This window comes from Dasypus novemcinctus, chromosome 17 (genome assembly GCF_030445035.2).
Source record: "Dasypus novemcinctus isolate mDasNov1 chromosome 17, mDasNov1.1.hap2, whole genome shotgun sequence".
Classification (NCBI taxonomy): Eukaryota; Metazoa; Chordata; class Mammalia; order Cingulata; family Dasypodidae; genus Dasypus; species Dasypus novemcinctus.
Window position 1 is genome coordinate 3698915 of NC_080689.1, and position 24561 is coordinate 3723475.

The 24561-nt window shown below is 39.5% G+C and overlaps 1 long non-coding RNA gene across 1 annotated transcript; it reads left to right on the forward strand.

Annotated features, from left to right (window-relative positions):
* Nucleotides 1-733: 733 nt before the first annotated feature.
* On the forward strand, nt 734-23994 carry LOC139436697 (uncharacterized). Its single transcript, XR_011646039.1, has 4 exons — nt 734-817; nt 11714-11818; nt 15370-15453; nt 23901-23994. It is a non-coding gene; the product is annotated as an uncharacterized lncRNA (long non-coding RNA).
* Nucleotides 23995-24561: the final 567 nt, after the last annotated feature.

Here is a 24561-nt window from a genome sequence, read left to right on the forward strand (position 1 = left end):
ATTTACTTCAGGTAGAAACAGACAAAAATAGTGAGTAATAAACTGGAAGCAGATGTGGTTCAAGTGATAGAGCTTCCGCCTACCACATGGGAGGACCTGAGTTTGATCCCTGGGGCCTCCAGGTGAAAAGGAAGAGTAAGCGTGCCTGCACAGCGAGCCAGTGCCCGCACAAGTAACCATGCAGTGAGCCATTGCCCCACGCAAGTGAGTCACGCAGCAAGATGATGACACATCAGAAAAGACAAGGGGAGAGTCAAGGTGAAGCGCAGCAGAAACCAGGAACTGAGGTGGCACAATTGACAAGGAACCTCTCTCCCCATCAGAGGTCTCCAGGATCAAATCCTGGTAAATCCTAGAGAAGAGAAAATGAGAAGAGAAGACAACACAGATAGCAAAAACAGCAGGGTGGGAGGACGGGAAGGGGGGGATATAAGTAAGTAAATCGTTAAAAAAAAATAGTGATTAATAATGATACTTTTCAGTGTACACGTCATGTTGGCACATTTTATCTTCCCTTATCCTTGTACATATCTTTTTGTGAGTTGTCATTCTACCCTCAGCCTGTAAAAGAGAGAGCAAAGCCTTATAGATTTGACCATGCAAGATAACAGGGCTCTCAAGGCTGCAGTGGCCTGTTACATAGTGCTCCTCTTGACATACCATACAAATAGAATATATTTGTAAAGATTTAACCAGTGAAAGATTTAACCACAGCTCAAAATATTTCCTCTAGGTTATTCCCCACAGAAGACTTCAGAATATAATGAATTTGCCTTGAATTTGAAAGAGCAGGGGAAGAACTTGACTAAAATGATAGGTAAGTAACCTCTTCCTGTGAAACATTTATACTGTTTTTGAAAAGGGCCGCATGCTTGTCAGTGTTGTGTACAGATAACCTGATCCTGTTGCTTTGAGGGGAAGGAAAGTGCTTTGCCTTGAGGCTAGAAGCTGTTCTTCTAAATTTCAAACTCTTAAGAAATTAAGACCTATTCTATACGACTTGGAGAGGACCTTGGTCCTCAGAGAGTGGTGCATGTTCCAGGCACACAAGTATCACCTGGGAGCTTCCTAAAATTTCAGAAAGGGGGTATAGTTTACCTAATGTAAACTATGCACTATAGTGAACAGCAATATTTTAATATTCTTTCAACAGTTGTAACATAGGCACCACAATAATGTAAATTGTCTACAACAGGGGTTGGTGGGAAAATAAAAATCCTATTTTCTATGACTTTGCAGTAAACCTACACATTTTCTAATCTAAAAACATTATGATAATTTAAAAATACATTATGCAAAGTGATAGAAACCACCCAGAACACACTACATATGGTTTGATTCCATTTATATGTGCTAAAATTGATTTTGGTGATGAATGCAAAACTCTGAGATTATACTAAAAGCCATTGGATGGCTTGTATGGTATGTGAATACATGTCATTTTCCTTTGAAGAAACAACAGTAGAATATCAGACCCCGCTCAACCAGCTGAATCACGTCCAATTCAAACATGATGTGCAGGAGATTTCTGCAGAGGTTAGAGTCAGCTTGGCCCCGAGGCTCCGACAACCTACTCCCAGGGTCTCAGCCCTACTGGAACATGAGATTACCCTGGGCAGGTTGCCATAAGCAGGCATCCTGGATGTGCTGCAGTGGCCAGATTCCATGTACTCTGAAGAAGCCTTTGTGTTAGGAGTTTGAAAAACCTCCAGGTGATTCTAGGTTTGAGACTCACCAATCTAGTCAAGCTCCAAATTTAGCAATTGTGACAACCTAAGGCCCATGGAATTCCTCCTGGCAGAGAACTGAGACTGAGCAAGAAGATCTAGACCCACAGCTTTATGCTCAAGTAATGGTCCAAATTCCAAAAAACATCTCCCTTTTCTGGTGCCTGTGTTGTGGGGTCAAAGGTAGAGACTGAGGATTGCCTTTGATCTGAGAAAGGGCTGTGAGGAAATGTGAGAGATGAATCTTCTTGATGGGTAAGGATTTGTTGGATGGGAGAGGTTAGATAACAAAGTGATGTTGCTGAATCTTTTTGGAAAGGGGCATCTCTCTCCACGTGATAGCGTCCCCTGCCCAAGAGCTGTCTCCTCTCAGTTATTCTGGTGTTGTTCCTCTTCCATGTGTGCTGTAAACGGGCCTCATTAAATCTGATTTTTCTGATTTATTGATAGTAGACTCCGATTGGATGATGAATGGATCAAGATAGTTATTAGTTTCCCACATGGCATGATTGCAGTGATTGCTGTCAGGGAATCAAGAATTTTTCTTGTCGTTGTAATAGACCTCAATCTCTTTGAAACCAGCCCCCCAGGGAGAACGGATATGAATCCATTTGCAAATGTGTACTGGATTCAGTATTTGGGAGGTTCTCTTCATGTATGGACCTATTTATCTGCACAGCACCATGGCAGAGTCAGCCTGGGCACTGTTAAGTGAAAAAAAGAGTACTAGGTCTGTTTGAGCAGCATTCTCAGGACTTGTGGGTCAACAGGTTCATCAAGAAGGGGACTGGTGAGAAGTCATCATTTTACTAGTGAATCTGATGGTTAATTTAGGGTGCGGGGAGGATATGTCCCTAACAAAGCACCTATTTTGTGTTCTTCATAGACCACCCACCAACCTCCCAAAATCTCTGAGAAAGGACTTAGAACAAATGCAAAATCAATCTAATTTGTGTTATATTTCTGTGGCTCAGTAAAGCATGCCTAGAAGAGGAGGTAAAACTGCTCTCTCCCAATGACAGTAGAAACATGAAAGCTTTACATTGGAAAGTAAGATATTCATGTCCACATGGTGGAGTAGGAAACTTCAGAAATCAGGCAAGCCACTAAAACAATTATGAAACTGGCAGGAATTGCCCTGAATGAACTATTTTGAAATTCTGAAATCTAGGGAACACTTTCAGTATCCAGAAAAGGGCTGGATATAGAAGCCGGTAGATTTTGGCAAATAATGATGAATTTGTCCTCCACGTAGAGGCCACATTCCCATCCCCTGATGCATGGTAGCAACATGTGGCAGCAGTAGGGATAATTGCCCTCTTTTCTGGTATGGCTTACTTGTGCAGGGTGGGCAATAAAGACATTTTCCTCCAAAAACTAGGTGTGTTTTGTCTAATTGCTGATCACTACTTTTGATTGCTAGCTCAGAGAGTGGCCATTGTTTCCTGTTCCACAGATTGATGCCTAAGGACATGGTAGAGACTTAAAGAGACAATTGTTTTTTTTCCCTTTTCTTTTTGGGCACAAAAATAGTTTGTAAAATTCACAAATGGAAACTTTAGCCCCCAACAAAGAGAAAATCATCAGTCTCTGAAGAATGAGAATATTCAATATCAAAATTCACCATAACATGATGCTCAGAATGTACAGTTTTAAACAAAAATCAAAAGAAATACAAGGAAGCCAGAAAGTATGAACCATTCACAGGGCAAAAAGAATTTGAGAGAAACCATCTCTGAGGGAATCCATACATTGCAACCATTTTTCAAAGTTGATAAATGAACTATCTTAAATACCTGCAATGAACTAAATGAAACCATGGACAAAGTAGTGAAGAAAATTTGGAAGCATTGTCTAAATAATATGAAGAGATATTATAAGAAAAAAAACAAACAAATTCTGGAACTGAAAAGTACCATTATTGAAAGAAAACCCCACTTGAGGAGTTCAACAGCCAATTTCAAAATACAGCATGGGACAGTTGAACTTAAAAATAAGACTGTTGAAGTTATCTAGACTGAGGAGTGAAAGAGAATAGATGAAGAAAAGTGAACAGAGACTGAGAGGTCTGTAGGATACTATCAAGCATACCAATATATACATCATGTGAGTCTAAGAAGGACAAGAGAAAGAAAGGAGTATAAAAGAATTAATGATCAAATATTTCTGAAATGAGATGAAAGACATGAATATACACATCTCAAAAGTTCGCTGACTCTAAGCAGATACTCTATACCATAATGAACAATTAATATAGGATCTTCCACTTAGATTGCATATTGAAATTGTCAAAACCCAAAAGCAAATAATTTTAAAGCAGGAAGAAAGAGGCAATATATCACATAGAAGAGATCCTCAATAAGATTAACAGTTGATTTCTCATCAGAAACCATTAATACGACATTGGGATGGCATATCTAAAGTCCTGAAAGAAAAATCTGTCAGGTAGGAACTCTATATGGCAATATGAACCTTCAGGGGTGAAGGAGAAGTGAAGACATTTCCAGATAAGTAGAGTTGAAGGAGTACATTACTAGAAGAACTTTCCTGCAAGGAATGCAGAAGGAATTCCTTCAGGTTGAAATAAAAGGACACTAGACAGTAACTCCAAGCCATAAAGGGAAATAATAAAAGATATTAGTTAATGTAACCATCTAGGTAAATATAAAAGCCTGTTTAATTTTAATTTTGATTTGTACCTCCTTTTTATGACTTAAAAGGCAAATGTGTAAAACACTAATAAAATCTATGTTAATGGGTACACATTGGATAAAGAATAATCTGAGACAAAAACATTATAAAGGGGTAGGGGGAGACAGGTATACGAGTGGTTGCCTTAAACATTACAGAAACTAAGTAAGTATTATTCAGATTTTGTTGATATAAGTTTAGGATGTTAATTGCAATCCCTAAGGCAACTTGTAAGAAAATAACTAAAAAATATAGAGAAAAAGAAAAAGAAAGGAATCAAAATGGTATTATTTTAGTTTCTAGGCTGCTGTGTCAAATACCACGCAAGCGGTTTGTTTAAAAAAGGCAATTTATGGGAGTGGGTGTAGCCTGGTGGTTGAGTGCTCGCTTTGCATGTACAAAATCCTGGGTTCAATCACCAGTACCTCTTTTAAAGTAAATAAATAACAGTTTAGATATATATTTTTTAAAGGCAATTTATTGTCTCCTAGTTTCCTGGGATGAAAGTCCTGATTCCTCCTGGAATGGGCAGCATTTGGGCTGGCTGGCAGTCTTTGGTTCCTTGGCTTTCTCATTCCGTGGCAGTTTCCTCTCCTTTCTCTTCAAGGTTCTGCTGACTTCTAGCCTCTGGCTGTTCCCTGTGGCTTTTTCTTTATAAGGACTCCAAGTATAGGAGTAAGGCCCAAACAGATTCAGTTGACCATACCAAACTACAAATAATATCTTCAAAAATCCTATTCACAGTGGGTTCACATGACAGGAATGGGAGTAAGATTTAGAACATTTTTTTTTCCTAGGGTACATATTCAATATGTCTCAGGTACAATACAAAAAAATTAACCAAATTTAATAAGATAATGAGTAACTGAGGAACTAAAACATGAGGTAAAGAAAACAATAGCTTAATGGCAGAAATAAATCCATTCTTTCCAGTAATTACCTTCATTGCAAATGGGTTAAATGCACCTGTTAAAAGGCAGACATTGGAGGGTTCAGTTTAAAAACCATGATCCATCTAAACGCTGTCTACAGGAGACCCACTTCAGATACAAAGACACAAAGAGGCTGAAAGCAGTAGGAGGGACAAAGTTATTCAATGCAAATATTAACCAAAAGAGATCTGAAGTAGCTATATTATTGTCAAGGAAAATAACCTTTAAGTCAGAAAAGTTTCTAATAGGCAAAGAAAGACAATATATTGATAAAGTTTCCTTACAATAGGAAGAGGTAACCCATGGAAACATACACACACCTAATAACTGAACCCCAAAATATATGAAACAAAAATGGAAAGAATTGAAGGGGTAAATAGATAATTCTACAACAGCAGGTGGTGGCTTTAATACACTGCTCTAATGAATAGGGCATCCATTCATAGCATCAACAATAGAACATCCATTCATAGGGTCAACAAGGAAATAGAGGTCTTGTACAATAGTATAAACCAGTTAGAACTGGCAGACATAGAACCCTCCACCCAATGTCAGCAGAATATACTTTCTTCTCAATGTACAAGAAGCAGTCTCTAGAATAGACTAATGTTAGTCTTTATTGTTAAAATTATTTATTTAATTTATTGATACATTTCCAAAGAGTGAAATTATACAAAGTGTATTCTCTGACCACAATGGAATGATGGTAGCATCAATTACAGAAGAAAAACTGAAAGATTTAGGAATATATGGAAATTCAGTAGCATACTCTTTAACAAGTAATGGGTCAAAGAAGAAATCTCAAGTGAAATGAGATAATGCTTAGAGATGAATAAAATGAAAATACAACATACAAAAACTTATAGGAGGCAGAAAGGCAGTACTCAGGGGTAAATTTGTAGCTTAAAATGCTTACATTTAAAAAGAAGATGAAAAATCAATTAACTTCACCCTCAGAATAACTAGAAAAGAAAACCAAATCGAATGTTACTAGAAGCAAGAAATGTAACTAAAGCTGAGATAATTGAAATAGAGAAGGAAAGTAGAGAATATCAAGAAAACCAAATTTGGTTCTTTAAAAAAATTAATAAAATTGAGAAGAATAATCAGACTGACAAACTAAAAAATGAGATGATGCAAATATCTAAAGTCAGAAAAGAAGGAGGACATTACTAACACATTACATAAATAAAAAGGATTGTAAGAGAATACCACGAACAACTGTATGTCACCGAATTAGATAGCATAGATTAAATGGACAAAATTCTAGGAACACAGTGACTACCAAACTGACTCAAGAATCAGTAGAGGCGACGGACTTGGCCCAGTGGTTAGGGCGCCCTTCTACACATGGGAGGTCCACAGTTCAAGCCCCGGGCCTCCTTAACCCATGTGGAGCTGGCCCATGCGCAGTGCTGATGTGCGCAAGGAGTGCCCTGCCACGCAGGGGTGTCCCCCGTGTAGGGGAGCCCCATGAGCAAGGAGTGTGCCCTGTAAGGAGAGCTGCCCAGCGCAAAAGAAAGTGTAGCCTGCCCAGGAATGGTGCCACACACACGGAGAGCTGACACAACAAGATGACGCAACCAAAAGAAACACAGATTCCCGTGCTGCTGACAACAACAGAAGCAGACAAAGAAGATGCAGCAAATAGACACAGAGAACAGACACCTGGGGGGTGGTGGGGGGGAAGGGGAGAGAAATAAATAAATAAATAAATCGTTAAAAAAAAAAAAAGAGAATCAGTAGAGAATGTGAATAGGCCTAGAACAAAATGCAAAAGTCCTTAAGACGATACTGACAAACCAAATCAAGTAGTATAACAAAAGGTTCTACACCATGACCAGGAGAGGTTTATTCCATGAAGGCAGTGGTGGTTAAACATACAAGAATCAATCGGTGTAATAAACCACTTTAATAGAGTGAAGGGGAAAAATGCCATATGATCATCTCAATTGATGTTGAAAAGGCTTTTGACCAAATCCAACATCCTTTCGTGATAAAAACACTCAGAAAACTAGGAAGAGATGAGAACTTTCTCAATACGATAAAGGGCATTTCTGAAAAACCCACAGCTAGCATTATAATCAGAGGTGAAGGAATGAAAGCTTTTCCTTATGATCAGTAAGAAGCCAAGGATGCTTGCTGTCACCACTGTTACACATTGTTGTACAGGATTCTAGCCAGAGCAATTAGGCAAGAAATAGAAATTAAAGGCATCCAAATAGAAAGTTCTAAAGAATATACAAGAAAACTACCAGAGCTAATAAATAACTTCAGAAAAGTTGCTGGGTATAATAAAAACACACACACAAATCATTGGTGTTTCTATATACCATAACGAACGATTAATATAGGAAATTAAGGAAGCAAGTCTATTTAGGGTAGCATCTAATAGAATTAAATACCTAGGAACTTATCCAACGTGATGCAAGACAAAGTTTGCAAGACAAGGAAATTTGCCAAACATTGCTGTTAGAAGTTAAAGAAGACCTAGACAAATGGGAAGACTTCACATGATCGTGGACTGGAAAAGTCAAAATCATTAAAGTGTCTTTACTGTTCAAAGTGATGCACACATTCTTTGTCATCCCTATCAAAATCCAAATAGCATTTCCTGCAGAAATGGAGAAGCCAGATATCAAATTCATGTGGAACACTAAGGGGACCTGAAGAGACAAAAGCTTCTTCAGACAGAACAACATTGAATGACTCACACTTCCCAATTTCAAAACCTACTACAAAGAAAAATCAAAACAGTGCTGGCTTTAATAAAAGATATATAGACCAATGGAATAGAAATGAGAGTCCAGTGATAAATGCATACATTTATGACCAGATGACTTTTGACATGGATGCCAGTCCACTGAATGGAAAAGATAGTCTTATTAAAAAACGATGCTGGGACCACTGGATATTCATGAGTAAATGAATGAATTTGAATCCCTACCTCTTGCCTATATCAAAATAACCTCAAAATGGATCAATGAGCTAAATATAAGAGCTGAAACCATAACAATCTTACAAGAAAATATAGGGGGGAAACTTCAAGACCTTGTGTTAGGCAATTGATGCTTAGATATGGCAACAAAAGCATGATCACCAAAAGAAAACTATAAACTGGAATTCCAAAATTAAAAACTCCTGTACATCAAAGGACATTATCAGGAAATTGAAGAGACAGACTATAGAATGGGAAAAAATATCTGGAAATCATATATTTGATAACGATTCAATTTCCAGATATATGATGAAGTCATATATCATTTATCAACAACAAAAATCAAACAACCCAATTATAAAATGGGCAGTGACTTGAATAGAAATTTCTTTAAAGAAGATATACAAATGACCAATAAGCACATTAAAAGATGCTCAACATCATTACCATTAAGGAAATGGAAATGAAAACCACAATAAAACAGCATTTCAAATTGGACAGCTTTTATTATAAAAATGAAAACTAAAAACATTGGAGAGGATGTGGAAAAGTTGGAACCCTTGTGCATTGTTGGTAAGAATGTAAAATGGTGTCATGGCTGTGGGAAACAGTTTGGCAGTTCCGCAAGAAGTAAAACATAAAATGACCATACAACGCAGCAATTCCCCTGCTAGGTATAACTTTAAAGAATTGAAATATGTGGCTCAAACAGATACTTGTACACCATTGTTTATATCAGCATTATTCATATCAGGCCAAAGGTGGAACAACAATTTCCTCAACAAATGAATGGATAAACAAAATGTGCTATATACATACAATGCTATTTTATTCAGCCATAGAAAGGAATGAGTTTCTGATACATGCTATGACATGGATGAACTTAGGAAATATTTAAAGTGAAGTATACCAGAGACAAAAGCACAAAAATGGTATGATGCCACCTATATGAAGTATCTAAAAAGTAAGAATAGGTAAATCATAGACACAGAAAGCAGAATAATGATCGCCATGAGATGGTGAAGAGGTGGGAATAGGGATGCATTGCCTAATGGATACAGAGTTTCTGAGTGGGGTGGTGATAATATTCTGGAAGAGGAGACATAAATGCATTTAATGTCACTGAATTCTACACTTCAAAATGGATAACATGTTTTATGTTATGCTTATTTATATCAGTTAAAATGTAAAACAAAGGGGATGAGAAATTAATATATATTATTAAAAATATGACCATGAGAAAATAGCCATGGTTTTTATAAATAAAGAGCTTGTTTGCTCAAAAAAATCTGTTATGCGTCATTGCTAGCCTCAAAACTTCCACCCAATTTTTCTGGGACAGCTTGGGGAAAGTCTCAGAGAAGGGGCCAGAATGTGAGCAAAAGCAGGTATGGGGGCATTGTGAGAAGATGGCTTTGGAATAGGCAGTCCTGGCTCAAATCTCTCACAGAAACCATGGAGAACATGCCAAAAGCTGTCTGAGGAATCTTTTTGAGGGTCAGCAGAACAGGACAGTGCTGGACAACTCCCAGGGGGGTGAGGGAGAGAAAGAGCCTGAAACAACAAACATGATTTACCTAACCCTGACGGCATCTAGGAAGGGGTTCCCTCCCCCACTCCAAGATATTAAGCTGGGGTAAAACCCTTGGCTCACTGCAGCCTACTGAGAGGGGAATAGACATCTTCCAGCTGTCAGCTGTTACAAGGGAGAAGGGAGGGATTATTGGGGGGCTTCGCTTCAGTGAATTCAGCCAGTAGTGACTGCTTTGTATCTTGGCTCTGGACAGACCAAACACAGGAAAGCAGAGATAGAAACACATCCATGAGGGAATGCCAATGAGCATCATCTGCTTGCTGGTCTGGGAATTGCATGGACCAAAATGGCTTTTGTTTCTCTCTCTAACCTAACTCCTGGGAGAGATGCTGCACCCCATTAGTGAGACCCTGGCATGATTTTGATAACTTAAGCTGGACAGTTTTAGAGACTTAGGATAAATTGAACCAAAAATCAAAGAAGAGTTGTGGGAAAAAAAAGCAATAGGCAAGAGGAAAAATTGACCATCAGAGTAAATTCACCTACATGTTCAGATGCCTAGATATCAGCAAAAAATTACATGCCATATAGGAAACAGGAAGAGATGGCCAGGCTAAAGGAATAACACAAATATCTTGAAAAGATACAGGATTTAAGATATTAATCAAATGATAATCACATAAGTCTCCTAAATAAATTCAAAGAATTGAAAGAAAATATGACTAAAGAGATAAAGCCTATTAAGAATACACTGGGTGAGCATAAATAACAACTTGAAAGCCTGCAAAGAAAAGGAATGAAAAACATGAAGGAGAGATTAAAAAATACTTTAGAGGCACATAAGAGTAGAATTGAATTGCTCAAAGACAGAATCAGTGATTTCAAAGACAGAACATCTGAACTGGAAAAGACAGGAGAACAAAAAGAGAAGAGAACAGGAAAAATGGAACTGGGTCTAGAGAGTTGAATGACAATATGAAATGCACAATCATACCTGTTATCAGTGTCCCAAAGGGAAGAGAATGCAAAAGGGGCAGATATTTGAGGAAATAATGACTGAAAACTTCCCAAGCCTTATGAAAGACATAAACATTAATTTTCAAGGAGGATCATGCACTCAAACAGAGTAAGTTGAAAAGACCTATTCCAAGGCACCTACTATTCAGAATGACAAATATAAGAGATAAGAGAAGATTCTGAAAGCAGCAAGGACATGTAAATTATTAGAAGGAAAACTAAAAAATGTAACATGGGACTGTATAACATAGTGAAACCTGATGTAATATACAAATATGGGTGATATTACATATATAAGACTGTTTATACAATATATAAATAAACTAGAGTGAAGGAAACAGAATAGCAGATATGTACAGCAGGGGAAGCATGGAGAGATTGAGAGGTGAGTTTTATTTATTTGTTTTGCTTTTGTTTATTATTATTACTGGAATAATAAAAATGATTTAATAGTGATCAAAGTGATCAAAGTGATGAATGCACAACTATGTGATTTACCAAATACCAGTGATTGTATTTTGGATAGATTTATGCTTTATTACTCTGAATCAATAAAATTGATTTGTTAAAAAAAAACAGGTAGGAAAATTTTGATTGTAAACAACTTGAGATTTGGGGCAAAGTCTCTAGCTTGATACCATCAGTGGACAGTGTTTACTGTGCAGGTCATCTAGTGCAATCACAGTTTTGGAGAAAAAAGATTTAGGTAGGTGGAGCTCCCCTTTCCTAGACAACATATTTTAGAACATAAAGTCACATCCTTTGATTTGATGTCATTTATTTATGGTATTTACAGATATCTCTAGGAACTTACAGAGAAAAGTACTCAATGCTGCATTGCTGGTATTAACAGGCCTTTGCTTCCTTCCTTTAGATCAGTTTCTAGGGCCCCTGTCCTCTAAAGTTACATTGAACCCTACATTTGGTAACACTACAACTTCAGCAGCTGAATCAGCTACAGAGAACATCATGAGACCAAGCAAGTATATGTTTTTACTCATAAGTACATATATTTCTAAGGGCCTATTTATTATACTGAATGTATTACCTGATCATTTTACCAATCTATGGAAACAATAAATTGAAGTACAAAAGAAAGAAATGTCCACAACCCCCTGCACAGCCTTCACCAACTATGGAAGTCTATGGTCTACAGCAGATGTCTCAGTACTGTTGGGTGATCCTTGATGTGCATGTGTCAGGCACGTTCTCGTGCTCTAGTGGAGATTCAGCGGTCAAGAGCCACCTTTGCTAGTTCCTGGTAACCCCAGCCTTGGCCAGTGGAATGACTCTCAAGTGCACATGGTAGTTCAATGTGCAAGTGTGCCCTGGTCACTGGCAGGACTCAGGGCAGCTGGCCTTCCCATGCCCTCCCATCACCTCACCTTGCTGGCATCAGTTGGGTAAGTATATTTGCACAGAGAAGGAAAACAGACTCTTGACTCTTGATTTTCTGTGACCAAAATTCAGAGAAAGAAATGGCCACCTCTGGAAAAACATGCAATTGAGCCCCAAAATGCACAAAAAATGACAAGGAAAAGCTTTAAGGTGGATATATGTGAATTAGGAAGGAAGTTGAGAAGAGTTATTAGTTTTGGGTACAAGGCAGGCATTTGTAGCATGCTAAAATAAAAGATGATGAGTAAACAGACTTTCTAGCCAATTACCATTGCCACTGTATTTTATAAAGAACATGATCAGATAAACATGGTGTTTTCCTGCATCGTCGTGATGGTGGCCTAGTTTGTCAGGGCTGCCAGAACAAGCACCACAGTCTGGTGGGCTTAAACCAAGGGACTGATTGCCTTACAGCTGCTGAGGTCACAAGTCTGAAGTCCAGGTCCACAGGCCATGCTTTCTCCAGGATCTGTGGCCTCTGGTGGTGGCTTGCAGGCAGTCGCTCTCAGGCTGTCTTGTTTGTTCTCCTGCAGTGGCTTCCACCTCCACATCCAAATTTCCTTTCCTTTGTCGGTTTCAGTCATATTAAACTAGGGCCTGCTGTGATTCTAGTTGGCCTCATGTGAATGAGATCCTCCAAGAATATTCCATGTTTGGGTGTGCCTGTGTCCCATGGAGAGGGGCTTTGCTCTCCAGCAGTGTGTTCTTCCTTCCTAATGTTTCATCATGCTCCCTGGGTGGCACAGGACAATCAGTCCACTTTTAGCACAGTGCAAGTCTGATGAAGTGTACCTACACTTAATGACTCACCAGCGTCTCACACTGGAAACTTCACATTTTGACCCCTGGTCCTTCATGCCAAGGCCTCCTACCAGTTTCCCTGATGGTGTGTGGCTGCCAGGAGCACAGGTTACTCAGTGTCTCTGCAGATCTGTCAGTGAACCAGGTGAAAACCAGCTTTATCATTTTTTGTGGGTTGGAAATTTGTATCCTTGGAGATACCTCCTGGGTGGTTGTGACATCCTGGAGAGGAAGGTGCTATGGCTCTGCCAGCCTGTCTCTTAGGGATACATTTCTCCTCCCTGGTCAGTTTGGCCCCTCCCTTGGAGACTGGAATATAGTGTTGGTCTTGACCTTGCATCAAGGATATTGGTCAGCTTCCCCCTGGCATGGGACATGACTCCCAGGGATGAGCCTCCCTGGCACAGAAGGATTATTACTAAGCACCAACTAGCAATGGAATTGGAAAAAGACCTTGACCAAAGGGGGATAGAGTAAGGACAAATGAGTTAAGAGACTTCAAACTTGGTCAGGGTCATCCCAGAGTTTACACTTATGCATGTCTCAGCAGGATCCCATTGACTGCCACAGTAAATAGTTACTCAAATAGCAGGGCAACTGAGGGATCTGGAGACACCCAGACACTATAGGCAGTGCTGACAGCTTAGGAGTTTGGTGCCCTGCAAATGGGCCCTACTTTGGAATTTATGCTCCTAGTGTGACAGAGTTGGTCTCAGTCGTGGTTTCCCTATGCATGGCTCTTTTGCCCCTTCTACTTGAACCTATAATTAGTACTAGAGTTGGTAGGTTTATGTCCAGGAGACTTAAATATTTGGACTTTACATGTGCAATGGGGCCTTGAAAATCAACAGAGTTGCAACACTTACTCTCCAGTTCATTGGACTCACACAGGACAACTAACAAGGAAATGATGATGGATAACGACCATCCCAAGGAAGAGAGAAAGTCTACAACTCCAAGCAAAATAGTCCCTTTCACCTGTCCCATGGGATCTCAGACCCTTCTCAATCAGAGACAGAGTGGGCATCACCATCCCAGAATACTCAGGATTGGGGAATGACAGTGGACTAGAGTAGACTTATTGTTATTCTACTGTGTACTTATTGTTATTCTTGTAATGGAAAAACTTTTATTGCTGATGTGGAGGCAGTGGCCTCTGGAGGTTCTGAGGGGAGGGAGAGGGAAATTGGTGTAATATGGGGGCATTTTTGGGACATTGGAGTTGTCCTGAATGATGTTGCAATGACAGATACAGGCCATTGTATAGCTTGTCATAAGTTACAAAATTGTGCAGGAGAGATTTAAACTGTAATGTAAGCTATAATCCACACTTAGGGCCAATGTTCTAATATGTATTCACCAATTGCAACTAATGTACCACATTAATTAAGGATGTTGTTGATGTGGGAAAGTATGGGAGGTGGGCAAATGGAAATCCCCTACATTTTTTTATGTAACATTTATGTAATCTAAGTATCTTTAAAAAAAAAAATTGTCAGGACACTGAGACATCATAATTTCAGGAAAACTCTGAAAGTAGTACTCAAATATCCCCAGGGTGCTACCATCCCTTAGCACAGTTGATTCCTACCCATGATGAAGCAATGTGTGTTTCAGCACTGGTCTTGAAATTAGTACGAGATCCTATGATGGGTCGATGACCAAGTCCATTCCCCCTTATACCTTCATTTTTCATCAATAAATGACAAAATCAGAAATTCCTTTTTCTTAAAAGCAGATCAAGTAGGGGCAGACTTGTGTCCTCTGAGCCCCTCCCAAGTATAGACCTACTGGATGAATGAGTGTAGAGAATGCAATAGCATTTTTCCTTCTATAAAACAAGAAACCACTTATATGCAACATGGCCAAAGTCACCCCTTGTTGGCATCATTCCTTAAGAAGGGGCACATTTCATCTTAAACAAAACTGAGATGTGGGTCCTATTGCCTACTCTGTCATAATAGAGGAGTGAACCTGACCGTCTTGGAACCACCTTCATTTACTGCAGGTAGAAATAGATAATAGTGAATAATAATGGTACTTTTCAGTGTACCTGTCATGTTAGTACATTTTATCTTCCCTCATCTTTTTGTGAGTCGGCATCCTTCCCTCAGTCAGTGAAAGAGAGAGCAAAGCATTATAGCCATAACTGCCCTACATGACAGGGCTCTCAAGGCTGCAGTAGAAGTTCATGTCCAGTGCCTTTTCCCTCAGAGCAGGCCTGTTACGTGGTGCTGCTCTCAAAATACCATGCAAATAGTATGTATTTGAAAAGGAATACATGCAGATCCAGTGAAAGGTTTAATCACAGCCCAGAATTGTTTCCCCTAGGTTATTCCCAGCAAAAGAACTCAGAATATAATGAATTTGCCTCGAATTTGATAGAGCGGGAGAAAAACCTGACTAAAATATTAGGTAAGTAACCTTCTTACATGAAACTTTTGTATGTATTTGAAAAGGGTCACATGCTGGTCAGTGTTGTGTACCAGATAACTTACTCCTGTTGCTTTGAGGGGAAGAAAAGTGCTTTGCCTTGAGGCGAAAAGCAGTTCTTCTAAATTTCAAACTCTTATGAAATTAAAACCTACACTATAAGACTTGGAAACGACCTTTCTCTTCAGAGAGTGGTGCATGTTCCAGGAGCTCAAGTATCACCTGGGAGCTTCTTAAAACTGCAGAGAAGGGGTATATGGGAAAATACCCCTAATGTAAACTACAGACTCAGTCAACAGTAATATTTTAAATATTCTTTTATCAGTTGTAACAAAGGCACCACAGTAATGCAATGTGTAAAAATAGGGGGCGTCCATTGGAACATTTTATTTTTTACACAACTTTTCAGTAAACCTACAGCTTCTGTAATTTAAAAAAATCACAATATTTTAAAAATATATTATTCTAAGTGAAAGAAACCACACACAAAGTACTACATATGGTTTGATTCTATGTATGTAAGATATAAATGTACATAAATTTATGGAGATGAAATTAGATTAGAGATTATGTACAGCTGGGAAGGATAGAGAACTTGAGAGGTGACTGCTACTGGGTAGGGGTTTCTTCTTTTTGGAGTAATGAGAAGGTTCTAAAATTGATTGTGGTGATGAATGCACAATTCTGATTATACTGAAAGCCAACAATTGTATACTTGGGATGGATTGTGTAGTATGTGAATATGTCTCAGTACACCTGCTTTAAAATAACAATTGTTGAATATCAGATTCCCCCTCAACTTGCTGAATCACATGCACCTCAACCATGATGCCCAGGAGATTTCTGCAGAGGTTAGAGTCAGTTTGGCCCTGAAGCTCAGACTGACCCTCTCCTGGGGTCTCAGCCCTAATGGAGCATGAGATTCCCCTGGGGAGATGCCAGACACAGGCTCCCTGGTCTGCAGTGGTGGTCAGAGTCCATGACCTGTGGTGAAACCTTTGCACCAGGAGTTTTAAAAACCCTCTACATGATTCGGGGGAGTGGCGTCATTGATCTAGTTCAAGTCCCTCATTTCATATTTGAGAAGATCTGTGGCCCACAGAAATCCTCTTTAGCAGAGAACAGAGTCTGAGAGGAAGGTCCAAACCCACAGCTCTGCATTCAAGGAAGTATCCAGATTCTGTGAGATCTCTTCTGTCTGGTGCACATGATATGGGCCAGGGGTAGAGAGACAAGGATGGTCTTTGGTCTGGGAAAGGGCTGCAGGAAGTGTGAGCACTGATGCTTCTCTCTGGGTCAGGAGCTGTTGATGGGAGGGGTGGGGATCCCAGAGCGAGGTCTGCCGATTCCTGCTTGGAAAGTGGGCATCTCTTTCCACACGAAATGGCCCCTTTTCCAGGAGCTGCTCCTCTCAGGAGTCCTGAGTTTGCTCCTCTTCCATGTGATGTATAAAAAGGCCTTAGTTAATCTGCATCGACTGACTGAGAATTGACTCCAATTGAATGATGAATTGATCTAGATAATTCTTGCAGTCCCATTCTTCATGCTTTCAGTCATTGCTGTCTAGGAATCAGAAGAGTTTTTCTCATCGTTGCAAGAGACCCCAATCTTTCTGAATAGAGCCCCACAGGTAGAAGGGATATGGGAGTGCATTTGAAAATATGTATCAGGTTAGGTGCTTGGAAGGATCCTGCCGGGTGTGGACCTGCATAGCACTATGCCAGAGTCAGTCTTGCACTGTCAAGTGACATATAGTGCTACGTTCTCTTTGAGCAGTATTTTTAGGACTTGTAGGTCAACACGTTCATCGAGAAGGGGGCTGGTGATGAGAGGTCATCATTTTACTAATGAATCTGATGGTTATCTTTTGGGGGGAATATGTCCCTAACAACAGCATCTTGTGCATGGATCACCCACCAACCTGCCAACATTTTCTAAAAAAGATTCACAACAAAAATGCAAAATCTATTTAATTCGTGTTGGTGTTTTTCTGTGACTTAGGAAAGCAAGCCTAGAAGGGAAAGTAAAACTGCTGTCTCCCAGGGAGTGGTAAAAACCAAAATTTTACAGTAGAATGAGAGACAATTGTGGTAAGCAGGAAGAATAGGAAATTTCAGGAATCAGACCTGCCCGCAGTAGAACTATGAAACTGGGAGGAACTGCCTGAATGAACTATTTTGAAAGTTTGGAGTCTAGTAGAACACTTGCATCTTACATGGCACACTGGCCAGTGACATTTGCAGATTTCTTAAATAGGGATTAATCTCACCTTCCAGATAGAGGCGACATTGTGGCAGGCAGCTGTGGGGACTGCAGTCCTCCTTGCAAGTACGGCTGACTTGTGCCTGGGTAGGCAATAAGGACCTTGCCCTCCAAACACCAGGGGTGTATCTTCTGATTGCTGATCACTGCTTTTGATTGCCAGGGGGCCAGCACAGAGAGTGTCCATTGTTTCATGTCCCAAAGCTGAGCCTTGCCATGATGAGATTTAAAGAGGCAGTAACTATTTTTCCCTACCCTTTTACCAAAATAGTTTGTAAAAGTCACAAATTGACAGCTCTAGCCTTCAACAAGGAAAAAAAATCAGAATGACTAAGGGAGAATTAAATTTCAAGATTTGCCACAGCAAAATACTCTGAATATCTTGTTCTCACCCAAAAATGACAAGATTTCCAAAGAAACAGAAGTGTTTGACCCATTTGCAAGATTAAAAAGTTTGATAGAAACCATCCCTGAGGAATCTCATACAATGGAACTATTTTTCAAAGACATTAAATAAATGGTCTTAAACATATGCATTGAACTAAAGGAAACTGTGGTCAAAGAAGTAAAGGAAATTTGGAAGACTGAACAAAATAAAGAGATAGAAATTATAAGAAGCAACCAAACAAATTCTGGTGCTGAATAGTACGACAATTGAAATAAAAACCTCACTTAAGAGGTTCAACAGCCAATTTCAGAATGCAGAAGAGAGTCAGTGAACTTGAAAATAAGGCAACTGATATTATTCAGACTGAGGAGCAGAAAGAAAAAAAATGAAGCAAAACGAACATGGTCTGTGGGGCATCATCAAGCATACCAACAAATGCATCACAGGAGTCTCTGAAGGATAAGAGGGAGAGAAAGGGGTCAGAAAGGTATTAGAAGAAATAAGGATTGAAAACTTCTTATATCTGATGAAAGTCATGGATATACATATCCAAGAAGTTCATTGATTCCGAGCACAATACACTCAAAGGGAATTACATCTTGACACTTTTATATTCAAATTGTCAGTACCCAAAGACAAGTAGAGAATTTTGAAAACAGAAAGAATAAATCATCACATACAAAGGATCCACATTAAGAGAAACAGTTTTTCATCAGAAACCATAGAGACAGACCATACGGCAGTGGGGTAATGTAAGAAAAAAATGTCAACTAAGAATTCTATATCTGGCAAAATTATCCTTCAAGATTGAAGGAGAGATTAAGACATTTCCAGAAAAACAAAAGTTGATCGAGTTTATTAGTAAAAGACCTGCTCTACAGGACATGTTAAAGGTAGTCCTTCAGGCTGAAATAAAAGGACACTAGACAGTAAGTTGAAGCCACACAAAGAAATAAAGAACATGGGTAAAGGTAAATAAATAGGTAAATATAAAATCCTGTATCATTCTAATTTTGGTTTGTAACTCCCTTTTATTCCTGTATGATTTAAAGGCAAATGAGCAAAACAATAATTAAATTTATGTCAATGGAACATAATGTGTAAAGATGTAATTTGAGATAATAACCTTATAAAGGAGTAAGGGGACAGATGACTACAGGTGGAGCTCTTGAACACTATGGAAATTAAGTTATTATTCAGACGTTGTTAGAAGTTTAAGGTGTTCATTGCCATTCTCAATTACAAACCATTAAGAAAATAACTGTCACTTTTACTGAACCTGTGGTTGGTGCTGGGGTTGGTATATGCTCGGGAGACTTGAATCTCTGGACTGTCCATGTGCCAGTTGGGCCCTGAGTCTCAGCAGAGTTGCAACACCTACTCTCCAGTTTGATGGACTTACCCAGACCAGCTAACAAGGAGGTGAGGATGGTCAACCACCACACCAAGGAGCCAAGAGAGTATAAAACTGTAAGCAGGAGAATCCCACCATCAGCCATGTGGGATCTAAGCCCCCTCTCAATTTAGAGGTGGAGTGGGCATCACCATCTCAGGGTCCTTGGGATGGAGGAATAAAATATGGATTAGAGTGGACTTAATGGTGTTTTACTGTAGAATTATTGAGACTCTAGTAATGGAAGAAATTATATCATTGATGTGGAGACAGTGGCCACAGGAATTGCTGAAGGCAGAGAGAGGGAAGAAGAGGTGTGATATGGGGGCATTTTCGGGACTTGGAGTTGTCCTGAGTGATGTTGCAGGGACAGATGCAGGACATTATATATCCTGCCATAAACCACTGAATGGACTGGGGGAGAGTGTAAACTACAATGTAAACTATAATCCATGCAGTGCAGCAGTGCTCCAAAATGTATTCATCAAATGCAATGAATTACTACACTAATGAAAGAAGTTGTTGATATGGAAGGAGTGGGTGTTGTGGGGAGTGGGGTATATGGGAACATCTTATATTTTTTAATATAACATTTTGTATGATCTATGTATCTTTTAAAAAAGATAATAAAAAATTCAACTACAAAAAAATGAAAAATACAGGGAAAAGGAAAGAAGGAATAAAAATTACACACTATAAAAAATGAATACAATTTTTAAAAGATGGTAATGGAGCAATTGAGGAACAAAAACAGGTGATATGAAGAAAATCAGTAGCTCAATGGCAGAAGCAGTTTATTTTGTAGTCAAAAACCTTTCCCCAAAGAAAACAATAGTTCCAGATGACTTCACTGGTAAATCCTACCAAAGATTTAAGGAGGAAATGGTATCAAATCTGTGCTAAGCTTCTAGAAAATTGAAGAGGAGGAAATACTTTTCAACTAATTCCATGAGGCCAGCATTACCCTAATAATAAAAACAAAGACATTTTAAGAAAAGAAAATTCCAGATCAATAGCTTACATGAATATGGTTGCAAACATTCTAAACAAAATTTGGCAAATTGAATCCAGCATTGTACAAAAAGAATACTACATCATGACCAAGTGTGGTTCATCCATCCCAGGAATGCAAAGTTGGTTGAACATTAGAAAATCACTGGGAGAGTAGACGTGGCTCAGTCTGCTGGATACTCACCTCTCATGTGGCAGGTCCCAGGTTCGGTTCCTGGTGCCTCCTGGAGAAGGAGAGCAAACAATGAGCAGACAGGAAAGGGGGGATAAGTAAAAAAAAAAACCTTTAAAAAAATCACTGCAATTCATATTAACTGAAAATGAAAAAAACCGTGACTATCTCAATAGATGCAGAAAAAGCTTTTGGCAAAATCCAACATCCACTCCTCTTAAAAACTCACAGCAAACTAGAAATAGAAGGGGGCTTCCTCAACTTGATACAGTGTACCTTTGTAAAATCTATACCCAACATCATGCTTAATGGGGAAAGACTGAATGCTTGATCAAGAACAAGACAGGATTGTTCACTCATTTCTAGTCAACATTGTTTGTAGGAGAATGAGACAAGAAAAAGAAAAAGTCTTTATTCACAGATTGCATGATTGTCTATGTGGAAAATCTGATGGAATTTATTAAAAAAACGAATAGAATAAATACTTAAGTTTTGCAAGATTGTAGAATACAAGATCAATATACAAAAATCTATTGTCTTCTTTATACACTAACAATAAACACTCATAAATTGAAATTTTAAAAAATAGTGTTATAATAGCATCAATAATTACTAAACACTTAGGGATAAACATGACAAAAGATGTGCAAGGCCGATATACTGAAATAACTATAAGACATTGCTGTAGGAAATTAAAGAAGACCTAAATAAATAGATATATTTTGACTGTGGGTTGGAAGACTCCGTATTTTAAGTTGTCAATTCTTCCTAAAATATTCTATAGATTCCCCACGATTCTGTGGAAGCTGAAGGCCACCTACTGCCTCTCCCTGAACTCAGGAGTAGACGCGTTGGCCTGACTCCCAGGACGGGTGATGAATGTGGGCTAACTGCCTAGTAGGGGCATCTAGACGTAAGCACATCCCGCAGCAGTTAGGGGTCTGCTGTGCATTCCTTCCCCTTTTGCCCTGAGCACAAATCAACATTCCCAGGCCGAGTGTGTGCATTTCATAGCACCTGGCCCACCCCTGCTCTCTATCTGTTCCCAGTGGGGAGGGAGCAGGGCGCAAGCACAAGAGGACTGAGTGTAGACCATCTTCCTGCACCAGGTGTGGACGGGGAGCCGCTGGCCATGGGGTACCAGCACCCACAGTTAGGGCTGATCTTGCTCTGTCTCTTGTTCAAGTGAGCGTTGTTCCATCCAGGGCCTGTGGGAGTCGTGCTCTTACTGGAGACCCCTGCTCTGGGGAGTGGCCTGGGCCTGGGGCAGCCGTTCCTGGAGGCGGGCTCTGCTGTGCTCTGCTGGCCTCCATGCTGTGAGGCTCTGCCCTTGGAGGTGGTAACAGGTGTTTCTCTTCTGACTGGCAAATTCCAGTGAAAATGGTATCAGGCTTTTTTTGTGTGTTTGTAGAAATAGAAAAATGGATTCTAAAATTCCTATTTTGTGATAAACAGAGCAAACCTCTGATGGCCAGGTCCAAGTCCCCAGAACCTGTGGAAATGTTGGGTTACACAGCACAGGGGAATGAAGGCTGCAGAGCAAATCAAGGTTGCAAATTAACCGATTTCAAAATAGGGCAATTACCCTAGATTTACCTGGTAGGGACCAGTGTAATCCAAGGGTCCTTAAAGTGGAAGAGAGAACAGAAAGAAACTGTGATAAAAGAAGCTGAGGCAGAGAGATGCTGTGTAGTTGGTTTGAAGATAGAGGAAGGGGCCACAAACAGTTGGTTTCTAAAAACTAGCAAAGACAGAACAAAGTTTCTCCCTAGAGCCTCCAGAACTGATTGCAGCCCTGCTGATACTTTGATTTGAGCCCAGACATGGGTTGGACTTCTGAACTGGAGAAGGGGAAGATAATAAATTTGTGTTTTGAACCACTGAAAAAATGGGCAAAGGACTTGAATAGGCATGTCTGCAAAGAAGATACACAGATGACCAATAAGCACATGAAAAGATGCTCAACATCATTAGCCATTAGGGAAATGAAAATCAAAACCATAATAAAATACCACCTCACACCCACTAGACTGGCTGTTTTTAATAAAATGGAGAATAACAAGTGCTGAAGAGGATGTGGAGAGATCAGAACTCTCAGGCCTTGTAAGTGGGAATGTAAAGTATTGCAGCTGTTGTAGAAAACTGTAGGAAGGTTCATCAGAAACAGAATTGCCATATGACCTGGCTATCCTACTTCTACATATATAACCCCAAAAATTGAAATGAGGGACTCAAACAGAGACTTATAGGTCAGTGTTCACAGCAACATTATTCCCAGTAGCCAAAGAGTGGATACAACCAAAGTATCTGCCAATACATATACGGGTAAGCAAAATGTGGTGTATACGTACAGTGGGATCCTATTCAGCCATAACAAGGTGAACCTTGATGATGTTATGTTAAGTGAAATACACCAGACACAAAAGTGCAAAAATGGTATGAAGCCACTTACCTGAAGTATCTAAAAAGTAAAAATAGGCAAATTCATAGACACAGAAAGCAGAATAGTGGTCCCCGTGAGAAGGTGATAAGGTGGGGACGGGGCTCTACTGAAGTGGATAAAGAGATTCTGTTTGAGGTGATGAAAATATTCTGGAGATGGAGATTGATGAGAGTTACACCACATCGTAAATGTTCTTAATGTCACTGAATTGTATGCTTCAGAATGGATAAAACGATTTCCTGTTATGTATATTTACATCACTAAATGATGTAATTATGAGAAATTAATACATATTTTTAAAAAATGTGATCATGTGAAAGTAGCAGTAGTTTTTATAAACAAAGAACTTGCTGGGATCATAAAATCTATTATGCTTCACTTCTACCTCCAAAACCTCCACTTAATTTTTCTGGGACAGCTTGGGGAAAGTCTCAGAGAGGGGACCAGAATGCCTACAAAGGCAGGGAGGAAAATTATGACCCTAAACACTATGAGATTGAGGGTAAAGTCTCCAGCCAGCTATCGTCAGTGGGCAGTGTTTACTGCACAGGATGTCTAGTGCAATCGCAATTTTTCAGAAAAAAGATACAGGTAGGCAGAGCTTCCCTTCCCTAGACAAGGCATTTTAGAACATAAATCACATATCCTTTGATTTGTGTCATTTATTCCCTATATTCTCAAACAGCTCTAGGTATTTACAGAGGAAAGTATCTCCATGCTGCATTGCTGGTATTAACAGGCCTTTGCTTTCTTCCTTTAGATCACCTTTTAGGGCCCATGACCTCTAGCGTTACATTGAACCCTACATTTGGTGAAACTACAACCTCAGCAACTGAATCAACTACAAAGACCATCATGAGATCAAGCAAGTATATGTTCTTACTTATAAGTGTACATATATCTAAAGGCCTATTTATTGTACTAGATGTATTACCTTATCACTTTATCAATCTATAAACTTCTATGGAAACGACAAATTGAAGTACAAAAGAAAGATATGTCCACAGCCCTCTGCACAGCCTTCACCAACTATGGAAGTCGATGGTCTACAGTAAATATCCCAGTGTTGTTGGGTGGTCCCTGACGTGCACATGTCAGGCAGGTTCTTGCGCTCCAGTGAATGTTAGAGGACAAGAGCCAACTTGGAAGTTCCTGGTAACCCCAGCCCTGGTCAGTGGAATGACTCTGGCTCAACAGCACTTGCTAGCTCAACGTGCAAGTGTGCCCCGGTCACTGGCAAGACTTGGGCAGCCGGCCTTCCCACGTCCCACCCCATCACACCACCCTGCAAGCATCAGCTGTGTGATTATTTTTGCATGGAGTGCCAGAGCAGACTTCTCCGTTTGTACTGGTGCTCAAAGGCCAAAGTGGAGAGGAAGAAATTGACCATATCGGTGTATCCCAAATACACAAAATGACCA